At 41.7% G+C, this 15,707-nt stretch overlaps 1 long non-coding RNA gene across 2 annotated transcripts in view; it reads right to left on the bottom strand.

Moving 5' to 3' along the window:
* LOC123598512 overlaps positions 1–15,707 on the bottom strand; it is a 38,372-nt gene that overhangs the window by 9,405 nt on the left and 13,260 nt on the right. The window contains exon 3 of one of the 2 annotated variants that reach the window (XR_006712659.1): positions 15,284–15,440. The exons of the other annotated variant lie outside the window; for it this stretch is intronic. This is a non-coding gene — a long non-coding RNA (uncharacterized LOC123598512). Of the gene's footprint in view, positions 1–15,283; positions 15,441–15,707 lie in introns of those variants that run through there. 2 annotated transcript variants of the gene reach the window in all.

Here is a 15,707-nt window from a genome sequence, read left to right as displayed (position 1 = left end):
AATGGCTCTTTTTTTTCTACCCATTTAACTTGCTTCAAAGGGTTTTGTATATCTTCCTTTGTGAAGTGCCTATTAAAATCTTTACTAGGCTATCTTTTTATTATTCTATAAGAAGTCTTTATATATTCCAAAGAGAAGTCCTGTCAGATACATGTAAGACAGCCATTTTCTCCCAGGTCATGGCCTTCCTTTTTCATATGCTTAATGGTGACAAAGAGCAAAACTTTTTACTATTTATGAAAATTAAACAATTTTTAACAATTTTCATAGTTCTGTTTTTTTTCTTTGCTACATCTATAAAAGTTTTGCTTACTCCAATTTTGCGAGGATTTTCTGCTTTGCTCTCTTCAAGAAGTTTTTTAGTTTTAGCTTATACTTTTAGATCTATGATTACTTTCAAGATAATATACTTGTATAAGGAGGGAGTTAAGTGCTGAGGTTCATTTTTTTCCAAATGGATTGCCAACTGTTCTGAAAAAAATGTACTATTCCCATTGCATTACCTTGCACCTTGGTGGAAATCGATTGTCCATATATATGTGGGTCTTTTCTGAACTCTCTGTTTTGTCCCATTGATCTACATGTCTACCCTTACATAAGTACTACACTGTCTTATTTATTGTAGCTTCATAGTAAGTCTTAAAATCAAGCAGTTTAGTCCTCTCAATTTCTTCCTCTTTAAAAAAGTATTTTGGTCTAAGTCTTTTGCAATTACATAAAATATTAGAATTAGCCTGTATAATTTTTAATGATAAAACATGCTGGAATTCTTGTTAGGTTTCTGTTGCATCGATGGTTCCATTTAGGGAGGATTTTAGCAATATTGAGTCTTCTGATATGGGAACATGGTTTATCTCTCAATTTTATTTAGGTCTTCTTTAATTTCACTCAACTGTGTTTTGTAGTTTTCCTTGTACAAGTCTGGCACAAAATTGTCAAGTTTATCCCTAAGTATTTCTAGTTTTTTATATTCTTATAAATTGTATTGTTTTTAAACTTACCTTTCCAATTTTTCTTACTAAGGTATAGAATTAAAACTAATTTTTATATATTCTTTTTATCTTGTGTCCTGGCTAAACTCACTTTTTACTGTTATCATTTTTTTGTGAATTTTTTAGGATTTTTCATGTGCAAGATTATCATTCATGGCCTCCAGTAAAATGTCAAAAAGAAATAGTAAGAAGTTATGGTTCAAGATGGCAACATAGGAGGCTCCCAAACTCACCTCCTTCCACAAACACACCAAATCTCATCTACATATGGAGCAACTGGCCCTGAAAGAAATCCAGAAACTAGCTGAGTAAATCCCACACATGGGGCAAATGAGAAAAAAAAAGGACAAGAGAAGCTGAGACAGAATTTCTCCATAAACCCCACCCCTGGCATGGCAACACACATTCAAGAGGGAACTTACAAATCCCTGCTTCTCCCTGAGGAGTGATGGGTTTGGACTCAGTATCTACTGCTCCAATTTTTTTCCAACCAACCTGCATCTAGGTGCTGACTGAGATCCTCCCCTTTGAGACATTGACAGGTCTTGGCATACCCTTAACTGCTGGGAGCCACCAAGAACAAAGACAGCAGCTTCGACAATCACAGAAGTTTGTGAGTCAACCAGGAGCTCTGGACAGGCTTATTGACAAGGTTCAACTCATATATGAGACCAGTCTGTCAAGACTGGAAGAGGTAGCTGTGGTATCTAATGCACAGAAACCAACACAGAGAGCCAGGGAAAGTGAAGAACTAGGGGACTGCATTCCAAACAAAAGATAAATCTCTAGAAATCAATCTCAATGAAATGGAAATAAGTGATTTACCCAATAGAGTTCAATATAATGTTCATAAAGATGCTCACTAAGGCCAGGAGAGCAATGCATGAATAAAGTAAAAATTTCAAGAAAGACATAAAATACTGAAAAGTAACAAACAGAAATCATAGAGCTGAAGAATACAATAATTGAAATGAAAATTCAGTAAAGTGGTTTGACAAAAGATTAGGTCAAACAGAAGAAAGAATCAGCAAACTCAAAGACAGAGCAATGGAAGCCATCCAATCAGAGAAGCAAAAGAAAAAGGAAAGAAAGAGTAAAGATAGTTTAAAGGACTTATAGGACACTATCAAGAGGACCAATATATGCATTATGGAGACCTCAGAAGAGAGAGAAGGAAATGGGCAGAAGCTTATTCAAAGAAATAATGGCTGAAAGCTTCCCTAATCTTTCAGGGGAAAGAAACAGATACTCAGATCTAGAAAGCCCAAAGAGTACCAAATAAGGAGAACTAACGAGACTCACACCAAAACACATTACAATTAAATTGTCAAGTTAAAGACAAAGAGAGAATCTTAAAAGCAGCAAGAAAAAAGCAATTTGTTATATACAAGGAAACACCCCTAAGACTTAGCATATTTTTCAGCAGAAACCTCGCAGGATAGAAGGGAGTGGATGATATATTCAAAGTACTGAAAGAAAAGAACTACCAACCAAGAATACTCTACCCAGCAAAGCAGTACTTTAGAAGTGAAGGAGAAATAAAGGGTTTCCCACACAAACAAAAGCTGAAGGAATACTAGACTGGCCTTACCAAAAAAAAAAAAAGTTAAAAGGAGTTCTTCAAGCTGAAATGAAAGGATGCTAATTAGTAACATGAAACATATGAAAGTATAAAACTCACTGGTAAAGTTAAATTTAGAATACTCTAATATTGTGATGGTTGAAGGCAAATCATTTATAACTGTCATATAAAAGTTAAAACACAGAAGTATTAAAATAACTAAATTGCAATAATTTGTTAAGGTATATACGATATAAATAGATGTAAAGTGTAACATTAAAAACATAAAATGTGGGAGGAGGGGCACCTGGGTGGCTCAGTTGGTTGAGCATCCATCTTCAGTTCAGGTCATGATCTCACATGGCATGAGTTCGAGCCTCACATCTGGCTCTCTGCTATCAGCCTGTCAGTGCAAAGCCTGCTTTGGATCCTGTTTCCCTCTGTCTGCCCCTCCCCCACTTGTGCTCCCCCCCAAAAATAAATAAATATTTTTTAAAAAACACAAAATATGGGGGAGAGTATAAAAATGTAGAGTTTTTATATGCATTTGCAGTTCTTACCAGCTTAAAATAGACAGTTATAAGTATAGGAAGTTTTAAGTAAGCTTCATGTTAACCACAAAGCAAAAACCTATGGTAAATACACAAAAGAGAAAAAGAAGGAAAGCCAAGCATCCCACCACAGAAAATCATCAAAACCCAAAGGAAGATAGCAACAGAGGAAGAAAGGAACAAAAGGACTACAAAATAGCCAGAAAACAATTTTTTAAATGGCAATAATATACCTATCAATAATTACTTTAAATGTAAAAGGACTAAATTCTAAAATCAAAAGGCATGGTTGGATGTTTATTATAAATAAATGAATAAATAAATAAATAAATATTTAAAAAATTAAAAAAAACAAGATCTAACTATATGCAGACTACAAGAGATTTCAGCTTTAAGGACACACATAGACTGAAAGGGAAAAACATATTCCATGCAACTGGTAATCAAAACAAAGCAGGTTTCTGCACTACTTCCTGATATTCTGTAAGACCATTGTCCTAATACTTGAAGAAGTATAGAAAACTGTCCCCACGCTCTTGGTCTGTTTCCTTAAGGATAAAACCAAACCATCCCAGCACTTTCTATCCCCAGGCAAAGGACTGCACTAACTAGAATGAGTTCTTGCAAACTACTGCATCCCTTAGACTTGAATGTTTAACATTCCTCGTCTTTTATATTAGTACCAAAGTGCACTTTAAGGGAATGGCTGAGCAAGCTGCCATACCCAGCAATTTAAGCACATGCAGCCTCTATTGTCAAAGTAGAGAACATCATGAAGAGGGAATACAGACAATTTGACATAAACAGTGAATAACAATTCCTTTAAGTCTGTGGTCTACTGTGCCTACAGGATGCCAAACATCTGGATAGAAGATGCAACATTCCATCAAGAATTTCACTGTTCTTCCAGATAATTGAATAGACTTTTATTGTGAATTGTATAAACCTAGCAATTATAGCAGTTATGCTTATATTTCCATGATTTACAACTGCAGGGTACATATATGTATAAGTGTGTGTGTGTGTGTGTGTGTTTAACTTCATCTGATGACCATATCCTTAGGGAATAGGCTTAATTATCCAATTTTACAGATGAGGAAGTTGAGAGCCTTTCTTAAGCATGTTTGGATCTCATACTCTGTGACAGACACAATGCCTACAATAGAGATATAAAATAGTTTCTGCCCTAAAGGTGCCCACAGACCAAAGGAGGAGCTTAGAACTGAAGGAATTTGACTTGCCCAAGGTCACACAGCTATTTACTGTCAGATCTGGGACACCATCCAATTTTTCTGGCTGCAAGTTCGGTACTCTCTTCACAGCTGCCTCCAATAAAGCCCAGATGCACTAGTAGAGCAGGGAGTGAAAGGGGAAGGGGTGGAGGTGATGTTGGAGTTGGAAGAGCCTTGTTATTAACACCAAGATGAGAAATTAAGTATATGCCATTAAAGTTACAATTTTGAAGATTATGACCAGACATTAGAAAATGCTTTTGATGTAATGTTGGGTTAAAAAAAAAAAAAAAAAAAAACAGAGCACAAATAGCATGTCTACCCATGTTCACGTGATACACATATGGACAGTTACAGGACAAGAACATGGGCAAATTTAAACAGCTGGATTTTCTTCATGTAGCAGGATAGTTAGTGGCTAAAATTTCCTTTTCTTTCTTTCTTTCTTTCTTTCATCCTTCCTTCCTTCCTTCCTTCCTTTTTTTTCGTTCTTTCTCCTATTACTTTTGTTGGAATTACTAATTACTAACTAGTAATCACTAATTACTATTAGTTTTGTTGATGTTAAAATATAAGTTGTAGGTACGAAAAAAGAGATAGATGGGGCGCCTGGGTGGCTCAGTCGGTTAAGCGTCCGGCTTCGGCTCAGGTCATGATCTCACGGTTCGTGGGTTCCAGCCCCGCATCGGGCTCTGTGCTGACAGCTCAGAGCCCGGAGCCTGTTTCAGATTCTGTGTCTCCCTCTCTCTATGCCCTTCCCCACTCGCACTCTGTCTCCCTCTGTCTCAAAAATAAATAAACATTAAAAAAAAATTTTTTTTAAAGAGATAGATAACATGGAAAGATGAAAGGTTTTGCAGCTGGGCACACTTGGATTCATATCACAGTTTTGCCAGTGACTAGCTATACAATGTAGGGAAATTCATTTAACTTCTCTGTACATCAGGTTTTTTTGGCAAAGAATAATACTAATTTTGCAGGGTTATGTTGAGGATTAGTGATTATGTATTAGAACACCTAATACACGAAGACCAACCACTCAAACTGTGATTATTTTTATGATTATTATTACATAATATAAGCCAAGAAGTGTGTTGGAGAACAGACAGGACTTGCAGGGCCTGCTCTAAGGCACAGGTTTGGCCAAAAGTCTGCAATGCCATCTTTAAGCCAGAGAACAACAATGTGGAATCGTCCTTACCAGCAGTGAAAACACGTGCTGAGCCAGGTCCTCGGAATACAAATGTGTAAAACACCATCTGTCCTGAAGGGATTTACCATCTATCTTTTTGCCTACTCATAAACATTTATTATGTACCTGTTATAATTCGGAGGCCAAAGGAACAACTAGTAATATAAAGATACATAGGACTTAGTCCTTAGGATAATTTACTGGGAGAGAAATAATCCCGGAAACAAATACAATATAATGTAGAGAACATAATCACAAAGTTAGGCATTTGGAAACATAGATCAATAAACACTTAATCCAACCTGGTGAGGGAAAATGAGGGAAGTCTAGGAAGGATTTCTGGAAGCACTGGCCCCAGAACTGAGCCTTTAAGTATAAACAAGAGTTAGTTAGAAAAAAGGGGACTGTTTTTTCAACATGACTTTGGCTACTTAGGGTCTTTTGTGGTTCCATACAAATTTTAGGATTGTTTGTTCTAGTTCTGTGAAGAATGCTGGTGTTATTTTGATAGAGATTGCACTGAATGTGTAGATTGCTTTGGGTAGTATTGACATTTTAACAATATTTGTTCTTCCGATCCATGAGCGTGGAATGTTTTTCCATTTCTTTCTGTATTCTTCAATTTATTTCATAAGCTTTCTATAGTTTTCAGTGTACAAATCTTGCACCTCTTTGGTTAGGTTAATTCCTAGGTGTTTTATGGGTTTTGGTGCAATTATAAATGGGATTGATTCCTCGATTTCTCTTTCTGTTGCTTCATTATTGGTGTATAGAAATGCAACCAATTTCTGTATACTAACTTTATATCCTGCAACTTTGCTGAATTCAACCTAACTTTACACCTAACAGAGTTAGAAAAGGAGCAGCATATAAAGCCCAAGGCCAGCAACAGAAGGGAAATAAGAAAGATTAGAGCAGAAATAAATGATACAGAATCACAAAAAAAAAAAAGACAGCAGAAACGATCATTGAAACTAAGAGCTGTTTTTGAAAGAATAAAGACAGTTGATAAACTCCTAGCCAGACTTCTCAAAAAGAAAAGACAGAGGACCCAAATAGATAAAGTCATGAATGAAAGAGGAGAGATCACAACCAACACCACAGAAATACAAACAATTAGAAGAGAACATTATGAAAAATTATATGCCAACAAACTGGACAATCTAGAAGAAATGGACAAATTCCTAGACACTTACACACTACCAAAACTCGAACAGGAAGAAATAGAAAATTTGAACAGACCCATAACCAGCAAAGAAATTGAATCAATTATCAAAAATCTCCCAAATTCTATTGGAAATTTAAAGCAGAGTTAATGCCTATTCTTCTCAAACTGTTCCAGAAACTAGAAATGGAAGGAAAGCTTCCAAAGTCATTCTATGAAGGCAGCATTACCTTGATTCCAAAACCAGACAAAGACTCCACTAAAAAGAAGAATTATGGGTCAATATCCCTGTTGAATCTGGATGCAAAAGTTCTCATCAAGATACTAGCAAATCGAATTCAACAGTACATTTAAAGAATTATTCACCATGATCAAGTGGGATTCATTCCTGGGCTGCAGGGCAGTTCAATATTTGCAAATCAATCAACGTGATACACCACATTAATAGAAGAAAAGCTAAGAACCATATGATCCTGTCAATAGACGAAAAAAGGCATTTGATAAAATACAGCATCCTTTCTTGATAAAAACCCTCAAGAAAATTAGGATAGAAGGAACATACTTTAACATCATCAAGATAAAAACCTTCTGCATAGCAAAGGAAACAATCAACAAAACTAAAAGGCAACTGACAGAATGGAAGAAGATATTTGCAAATGATATATCAGATAAAGGGTTAGTATCCAAAATCTATAAAGAACTTACCAAACTCAACACCCCCAAAACAAATAATCCAGTGAAGAAATGGGCAGAAGACATGAACAGACCCTTTTCCAGAGAAAATATCCAGATGGCAAACAGATACATGAAAAAATTCTCAGTATCACTCATCATCAGGGGAATACAAATCAAAACCACAATTAGATACCACCTCATATCAGTCAGAATGGTTAAAATTAACTCAGGAAACAACAGATGTTGGTGAGGATGTGGAGAAAAATGATCTCTTTTGCACTGCTGGTGGGAATGCAAACTGGTGCAGCCACTCTGGAAAACAGTATGGAGGTTCCTCAGAAAATTAAAAATAGAACTACTCTATGAGCCAGCAACTTCACTACCAAGAATTTATCCAAAGGATACAAAAATGCTGATTCAAAGGGGTGTATGCACCCCAATGTTTATGGAAGCACTATCAACAATAGCCAAATTATGGAGAGAGCACAAATGTCCATAGACTGATGAATGGATTAAGAGGATGTGATATATATATATGCAATGGAATACTACTTGGCAATGAAAAAGAATGAAGTCTATCCATTTGCAACAACATGGATGAAACTAGAATGTATTATGCTAAGCAAAATAAATCCATCAGAGAAAGAAAACATATGATTTCACTCATATGTGGAATTTGAGAAACTCAACAAATGAACATAGGGGAAGGGAAGGAAAAATAAGATAAAAACAGGGAGGAAGGCAAACCATAAGAGACTCTTAAATACAGAGAACAAACTGAGGGCTGCTGGAGGTAGGGGGGGATGGCCTAAATGAGTGACGGACATCAAGGAGGGCACTTCTCAGGATGAGCATTGGGTGTCATATGTAAGAGATGAATCACTGGGTTCTACTCCTGAAGCCAAGACTATACTATATGTTAACTAACTTGAATATAAATTTTAAAAAGGAGGGTAGTGGGTGGAATGGCAGAAAAACATCCTAGACAGAGAGGAAGATGTAAGGAATGGTGTATTAGATAATGATTAATTTGGTTTTTCCAGAGCATGGAATTTGAAGCAGGAGATGAGATTGGAGAGGAAGATGGGAACCAGCTCAAATGAGGCTTCATACACCTTCTCCAGAGGGCAGTGAAGGGTTTGAAGCAGGTGTCAAGGTGGTCAGCTTTACAGGTCAGACAGATGCTCCAGAGCCTATAGAGGAAGGGTGTAAATGGGACAGTGGGTTGCAGTTTAGGGCCACCTCTAGGGGTTCAGGAGAAAGATGAGTCTGCACTGGAACAGAGATCATGGACACAGAGATCAGGGTGATGGAAACCAGACAGCAAGACAGTCCCGAACAATCCCAAGAGCCCAGTGAAAAGTAGAAGAGAAGTACTTTCCTAAGACTTGAGAAAAAATTTTGTAACAGACAGCCTGGAAAAGCTTAGTAGAGCAGAGAGGACACGAGCAGCTCTTGAAAGAAGGAGAAGACACAGGTGGAGAAAGGGGGCAGATCCCAGGGGAAGAAAAGGAATTAACAAAGGCAAAGAAACCATAATATGTAGATTGTGTTCACAGAAGAAGTCAGTCAGTTGACAGTAAGAATGTGTAACCTTTGACAGGCCCTCTACATTGTAAATTCTCATCCCCATACAGGGAATGCATTTGTGCAGGACAGATTGTTTCCTCCCCAAACCCCTGCTTTCCTAAGGCATAAAGAGGTTACCATGAGCTAAACATAGAGAAAAATTCAGGAATTCTTCTAGACTATAATCCAGAAAGGAAAAGACGGAGTCCTCCTGATGGCACGAAAGCTCTGGTGGTCTTTTGGTGACTCCAGGCTGTGGCCAGACAAGGGGAGAACCTCCTCTCCCTGCTCTGGCTTTCTCATTCCCCACCTCCAGTCCCACTCCCTGCCATCCAGGGACTGACTGATGAGCTGTGCCAATGAACAAAGAAGAGTAAGATGGGAAGGGGTAGGGAAGAAAGTGTTAAAATGACTGAGGGGTCAAGGGCAAAGGAGAGAAAGGCAGTGTCCGGGGCAAGAGGTCCCCTTACCAATCTGAATATCATAGGAGTGCACAGGGTCAGACAGGAAATATTAGACTTTGTGGGACATTCAGTCTCCGTCTTAACCACTCACTTCTGCCCCTTGGCACTTAGCATGTTGTGCCATTTAGCACAATAGGTAAATAAAGAAGAGTAGCTATTTTTTCAGCAAAACTTTGTTTATGGAGGCTGAGATTTAGATTTCGTAAAATATTCACATGTCACAAAACATTCGCCTTTGATTGCTTCAATCAGTTAAAAATGTAAAAACCATTCTCAACTCACATACCAACATAACCAATGGGCTGGGTTTGGTTTGTGGAGTGTGGTTTGCCATCCCTGGTTTAGAATAAAGGTCCCGTATAGATGAAGAGCTGGGACAGGTCAAGGAGCACAGAGAAGCCATTCCCAAACCTATACTCCTGTGGGTTCCAGATGGGATGGGATATAGGGCAGAAAGTGAAAAACAGAACTGTTTCTACACTTTCATGGGGGACTTCCCTGGCTAATGATAAGTTGTTTAGGAATGGGCCATACCACTCCTTTTCCCACAATCAAGGATATAGCGATGAGGTTTTACATTGCTTTTATATTAATTAAATTTTGAAATCCTGCTTCCTATATTTCTATAAACCATATTATGGTATTCAAGAAAACCCATAACGAAACAACAGCCATGCGTATTTTGACTATGATATGCTCCTCTGGCTACCAAGAAAGCCAGGTAATGCCTAGCGGTGTGCCTGTGAACAACTGGGCCTCACTGTGGCCCCAACTGCCCATCTGGGTAATGGCAGCACATCCTATACAAGTCTGAGACCTGTTCTTGCCCAATGGGCTGCTTCCACTTGTAAGGCTCTCAGATGTTCTGCGGACACACAGTGTGTTATTTACTCTCCCAAGGCTCAATCTCTTCACCTATTAGATACTAAATGATCTTTTTAGATTCCAAACATTTATGTGGTCTTTCTTGGAAAATACTTAAGAATCCTCGAGCTTTGCCTTCTCTCCCAGCAGCATAGCTGAGGGGTAGCTGCACATCAACATAACGTGATTAGGAAGACTGACGTACAAGATTCTTGACAAAGAGCCCAGCCATTTTCCTTGGCCTGGGCACAAGTCTCCAGATTTCCTTAAAGTTAATCATCAATATCATGTCCAATTCAGACTCTAAAACCCACTCAATCTCCCCTCCCCCTGACCCGTTGCACCCAGAATAAAAGGATTCATGTTGTTACATTTTCCTTCTTTTCTGCTCTCTGGAAGCAGGCATTGCTCCTTATTAGAGAAGATGTTTGAGATGCTCCCGCTGACCTATTGCCTTGTCTATGTTCCAAGAACTCGAACTCCCCAGGCACCACCCCAGACTCTTTCTCCTCTGACACTCGTAATCATTGAGAGGTGAAGACAAAGAGAAGGAGTCAGGGAAGAAGACAAGCCCTGGAGAAAACGAGGATGCATGTTGAGGATTCTTGTTCCTGACACTCCTGCTGCCCTCAACCAAGCCATGATGGGGGCGGGGGGGGGGGGGGGCGGGTAATGGATCCAGCCACTAAATCCACCCAGGACCCAAAAGTAATGATCCACAGAACTCGAATCCAAAAGGACCCCCACAAAGAGATTTCATAGAACCAACGATGGAAAACTCGGTTGTGTACATTTCCAGCAAATCCAAGCTCACAGGACTCGCTTGGTTGGTAGTGGAGAGCCCTCCCCTCGCTGCTAGGGTGTGGGGAAGGTGGATACACTTTTCCCAACACCCCGGATACAGCCAAAAACCCACTTTCTGCCGCAAGTCACAAGGTTGGTTCGGCTGGCTTCCCACAAATCTGGTTCTGAAGGAGGCAGACAGCTCCTCTGAAAACATATTCATTCTCTTCTCCCATTTGATCTTTCTTCCACATGCTTTTTGGATTAACACTGGCATTTTGTTTCCATCTGTTTTCAACTCTTGCTTAGAAACGTCCAAGTCAGCCTCTAGCCTCTACATGGCTGGGGGCGGGGTGGGGGGGTCCTCTGCAGGGCACTGCTCCCCAGCAGGGTCCATGAAAGATCACCTGCTCATCCTGCTTCAAGTCCACAAACACTGAGTGAGCGCCCCCTGTGTGCCAGGCATGGCGCTATCTATCAGGCGCACCAAGGTGCCATGTCACGCCGCTGGGCAAAATTCAGTACAGCCTCCTGTGCACTTGAGCAAAAGCTCACATCATTACAGTGACCTGTAAGCTGTAAGATACCCCCTTCCCCCCCCCCCACAGCCCTCTGACCTCACCTCCTGCACCTCTCCCTCTGAACCCCCAAAGCCACCCTGGCCTTGCTGCTGTGCCGTGACCACGCCTGCCCCCTTCTGGCTTGATGCCTTGCTGTTCCCTCCTTTCCCCACCCCGGAATGTCCTTTCCCCAGAGTGGCTAACTTCCTCACCTTCGAGCCTTTGTTCAAATATCACCTTTCCACAAGGCTGATACTGACAATCCTGTTGGAAGCTGCCACCCTTCACCAGCACACCTGACCCCCCTTTTTACCCGCTCTAAATGTTCTTTCTCTGCCGCACTTATCACCCTACTTCCTTGGCCCGGTTCCCTAGAAAATGTAATTTAAAGGAATACGATCCAGGGAAGTGGATATGAGGGAAAAGGGGGTAGAGCACAAAAGCAGGGAGAATAAACCTGAGGGAAAATGTTTCCAAATGCCCACAGTGTTGTAAAAAGTGAGGGCTGGGTCGCACAGGACAGCTTCAGAGAGTCTGGATGAAGCAATGCATCTCCAAACAATCTGCCCAAGAGAGAAGAACGTGGCCTTCAGTCTCTGTCTCTCATTGGTCAAAGTCCACCCTGTGGGTCTGAACACCCTCATACATCCAAGCGATGTGAAAGCAGATGAGCCCAGAGGGGGCTCCTCACCTTCATGGGAACAGGAAGCCGCAGAGTGGAAGGTGGGAGTTGAAAGATGCAGGACAGGCACCGGGCGAGTGCCTATGGGGCGTGCCTGGAAGCAACCTGAGGGACACTCCTTGCAACTGGCCCCGGAGCTGTAGGAGTGGCAGCAGTGGGTGGCCCCAGGACTGCCTCAAAATGCAGGCACCAGTGGCCCCAGGCTGGCAGGCACAGACCAAGCCGTTGCCAGGGCAGTCCATGGATCCTGACTGTGCATAAGCTGAATCCTGCATAACCTTCCAATATGGCATCCATCTCCCCCAACTAGAAATTGAGCTCCACAAAGGCAAGATCTCTGTCTGCTTGTGTTCCCTGATACACCCCAGAAGTCTAGGAAAAGGCCTGGTGCAGGATAGTCCTCAGCATACTGTTGAAAGAATGAAAGGGCAGTGATAGTGAAGGAGGTACAGACCCTGCCTTCAATGAGCTTGCAGAGCCCGGGGGACATAGACAAGCCAATGGCTCAGCGCGGTACAAAACAGGAGTGCAATTCGGGTGGCTGCAGGAACACTTAGAGCTGTGGGCAACTGATCTCTGAGACCTGGTGATTTGACTTTAGAGGCGACAGGTTATGCCCAGCCTGGTGTATCCCATAAAACAAGGACACTGGAATAGAAAGTTGAGATCTGGGCTCTAAGCCCAACCTCGGCTGTGAATCGGCTGTAGGACCTTTCAAGAGTAATCACTATTTATCAAGTACTCACTTTCTGCCAGATCATAGTAGGAGTAATTTACTGTCTCAGTCCATTTGGGCTGCTCTAACAGAGTACCATAGACTGGCTGGCTTATAAACAACAGAAATTTATTTCTCACAGTTCCAGAGGCTGGGAAGCCCAAGGTCAAGGCGCCAGCAGATTCGGTGTCTGGTCTGTAAATGGCCGTCTTTGTGCTGTGTCCTCACAAGGCAGAAGGGATGAGGGAGCTCCCTGGGTTCCCTTTATAAGAGCATTAATCAGGTACAAGAGGGCAGAGCCCTAATGGGCTTAAAGGCCCCACCCACTGACACCAACACTTTGAGGGGTAGGTTTAATAATATATGAATATGGGAGGAGAGGAGGCCCAAATATTTAGTCCATGGCATTTACAAGCATCTTTTATTTCATTCTTACAACAATTCCTTGAGAGAGATATGATGATCCTCATTTAATTAGACAGGCATCTAAACTGAACCCAGAAATGTTCAACTAACCTACCCAAGTTCTCCTGGCTAAGAAGTGGCAGAGCTAGGATTTGAACTTGCAACTTCTGCTGCCAACATCTAAAGCTCATAAAAACCGCCCTCTCACCCCATACGGCTGAGTCTTGATGCCCTCTTTTGTCAAATGGAAAGATTAGACTACCTAATCTTTAAAGTCCTTTCCTGCTGAGCTGCATCCTAAACATGTCAAGGTCAAAGAGAAGTGATCCAGCCCAGACTTGGTGGCAAGCGATTGGATACTGCCTAGGACAAACATACTCATGGTATACTGGGGGCCTGCAGCCAGGTCTGAGTCACCAGCAGCCTCCGTCCAGCCCCAGGCCAGTGAGCACGAGGCTCTCTATGCCACACACGAGGACATGCACAGGACATCAGCCTGGCCAGGGAAGAGGGATCACCTGAGAAACTTGACTCGATGTGGCATCCTGAAGGTACACATGAAGACAGAGTGTCTCCGCAGTTCCAAGTTATGGAACGTGATTGTTGAAAGCCTACCTACTCATCACGGCAGAGCCTTAACATTTGCAGGCTACCAGCGCAAGTGCAGACAAAGCCTGTGACTCGGCTAATGCATCTCAAAGTCTCCATCATCGGTCCAGATGACCACCGTCCCACAGAAATGTTACGTGAGCCACATATGTCATTTTACATGATCTCGTGGCCACACTTTAAAAAGAGGTGAAATTAATATGGATAACATATTTAGTTTAACCCAATCTATCCACGATATTATCAATGCGGTGTGTAATCCATATAAAAGCATATTGAGACATGTTACGCTTTATTTTTCATACTAAATCTTTGACATCGAGTGCGTCTTTTACTGAGAGCACCTCTCCGTTCAGAAGCCACATTTCAAGCGCACAGTACGAATCAACATGAACCACGTGAATTACGGCCTGCTGAATTGGACAGTGCGAGCCCGGCGTCCTTTGGTGCTGATGGGGAACACATACATGCATGCACACACTCATGCCAGAGCAGCACAAATAACAAGGAACTTGACCTGGGGGCAGAGCTGGGAGCAGGGGAGGCCCAGGAGAAAGACACCGACCTGAATTCACGCACACAGAACGCAGACAAATGAGAGGAAACCAGCCCTTCGTGGGGACAGAAGACATCTGGCTTGCTGCCCTTTGAAGTTCAATTCACCTTCGGATCTCAAGAGTAGCAGGCCAAGAAAAAAATACCAGAGGCCCTCAAACGACTGAGGCAAGAGGTCAGAGTTCCTTGGTCAGTTCCTTGGAAAATGAGATTCATATGAGATTCGGGAGAGGGGAGAAATTTGTCAAAAAATCATAAAGTTAACAATTTGTATATTTAAATGGTGTCAAACCACAGGAGCCTGGCGTCCTGACACATTAATGAAAGCCTCAGCTCCATACTCATTTACACAGAAAGTAATTGCTGCTCGAAACAGATCCACAGAAGCAAAGGGTAGCAGACAAAATGTGTGTTTTTCAAAACCGAAGGACTCGGAGACTGCTGGGGGGATTGTGGTTTTCCAGGAATGGGATGGAATGGAACGGATTTTTAAAAGAGAAAGAAAGAAAAGAAAACGTTTCCAACCGTCCTTTGTAGCCTCCCCCACTCCACCCCACCACGCAAAGCACTGAAGGAAGGGTCCGCCACCTCCTGTCCGCCACCAGGAGAAGGGAAAAGGCTGGTAGCTCCCAGGGCAGACGCCCCCCGGGGCCCAGCCTCCCGGCCTCTCCCCCTTCAAGAGCGAACCACAAGGGCGACGCCTCAGAACTGCACTTGGAGAGTGTTTACTCGCTGCGTTTGTGAGGCCGAGACTGGAGCCACATGGAAGGCACATGCAGGATGTGCTGTAATCATCTTCTGTTTATAATTCTGACAGAAGGATGGCAGAGTCGAGGATGGGATTGATCCGGTTCCAAATCTATTTCCTGGAGTCAGATTTAAAAGAGAGATGTTAAGGGCAGAGTCTCTAACGATGTGGGTGCGTCGCGACAAGTTACAAGTTTATTTCTATTGGTGTTTGTACAGATTTTTTAAATCTGTTGCTTTCTTCTCACACGTTCAGCCCAGCCCCGCCAGAGCCCATGGAACTCTGCAAACTGCCTCCTCTAATACATTCTTATCAAATTCAGAAAAATCTGATTTTCTAAGAGTTCATTTACAGGACAACAGTCCCCTTTCGCTGTAATGCCTTT

This window comes from Leopardus geoffroyi, chromosome C1 (assembly GCF_018350155.1).
Source record: "Leopardus geoffroyi isolate Oge1 chromosome C1, O.geoffroyi_Oge1_pat1.0, whole genome shotgun sequence".
In the NCBI taxonomy this organism is placed as follows: Eukaryota; Metazoa; Chordata; class Mammalia; order Carnivora; family Felidae; genus Leopardus; species Leopardus geoffroyi.
This window is presented reverse-complemented; position numbering and strand designations above follow the sequence as displayed.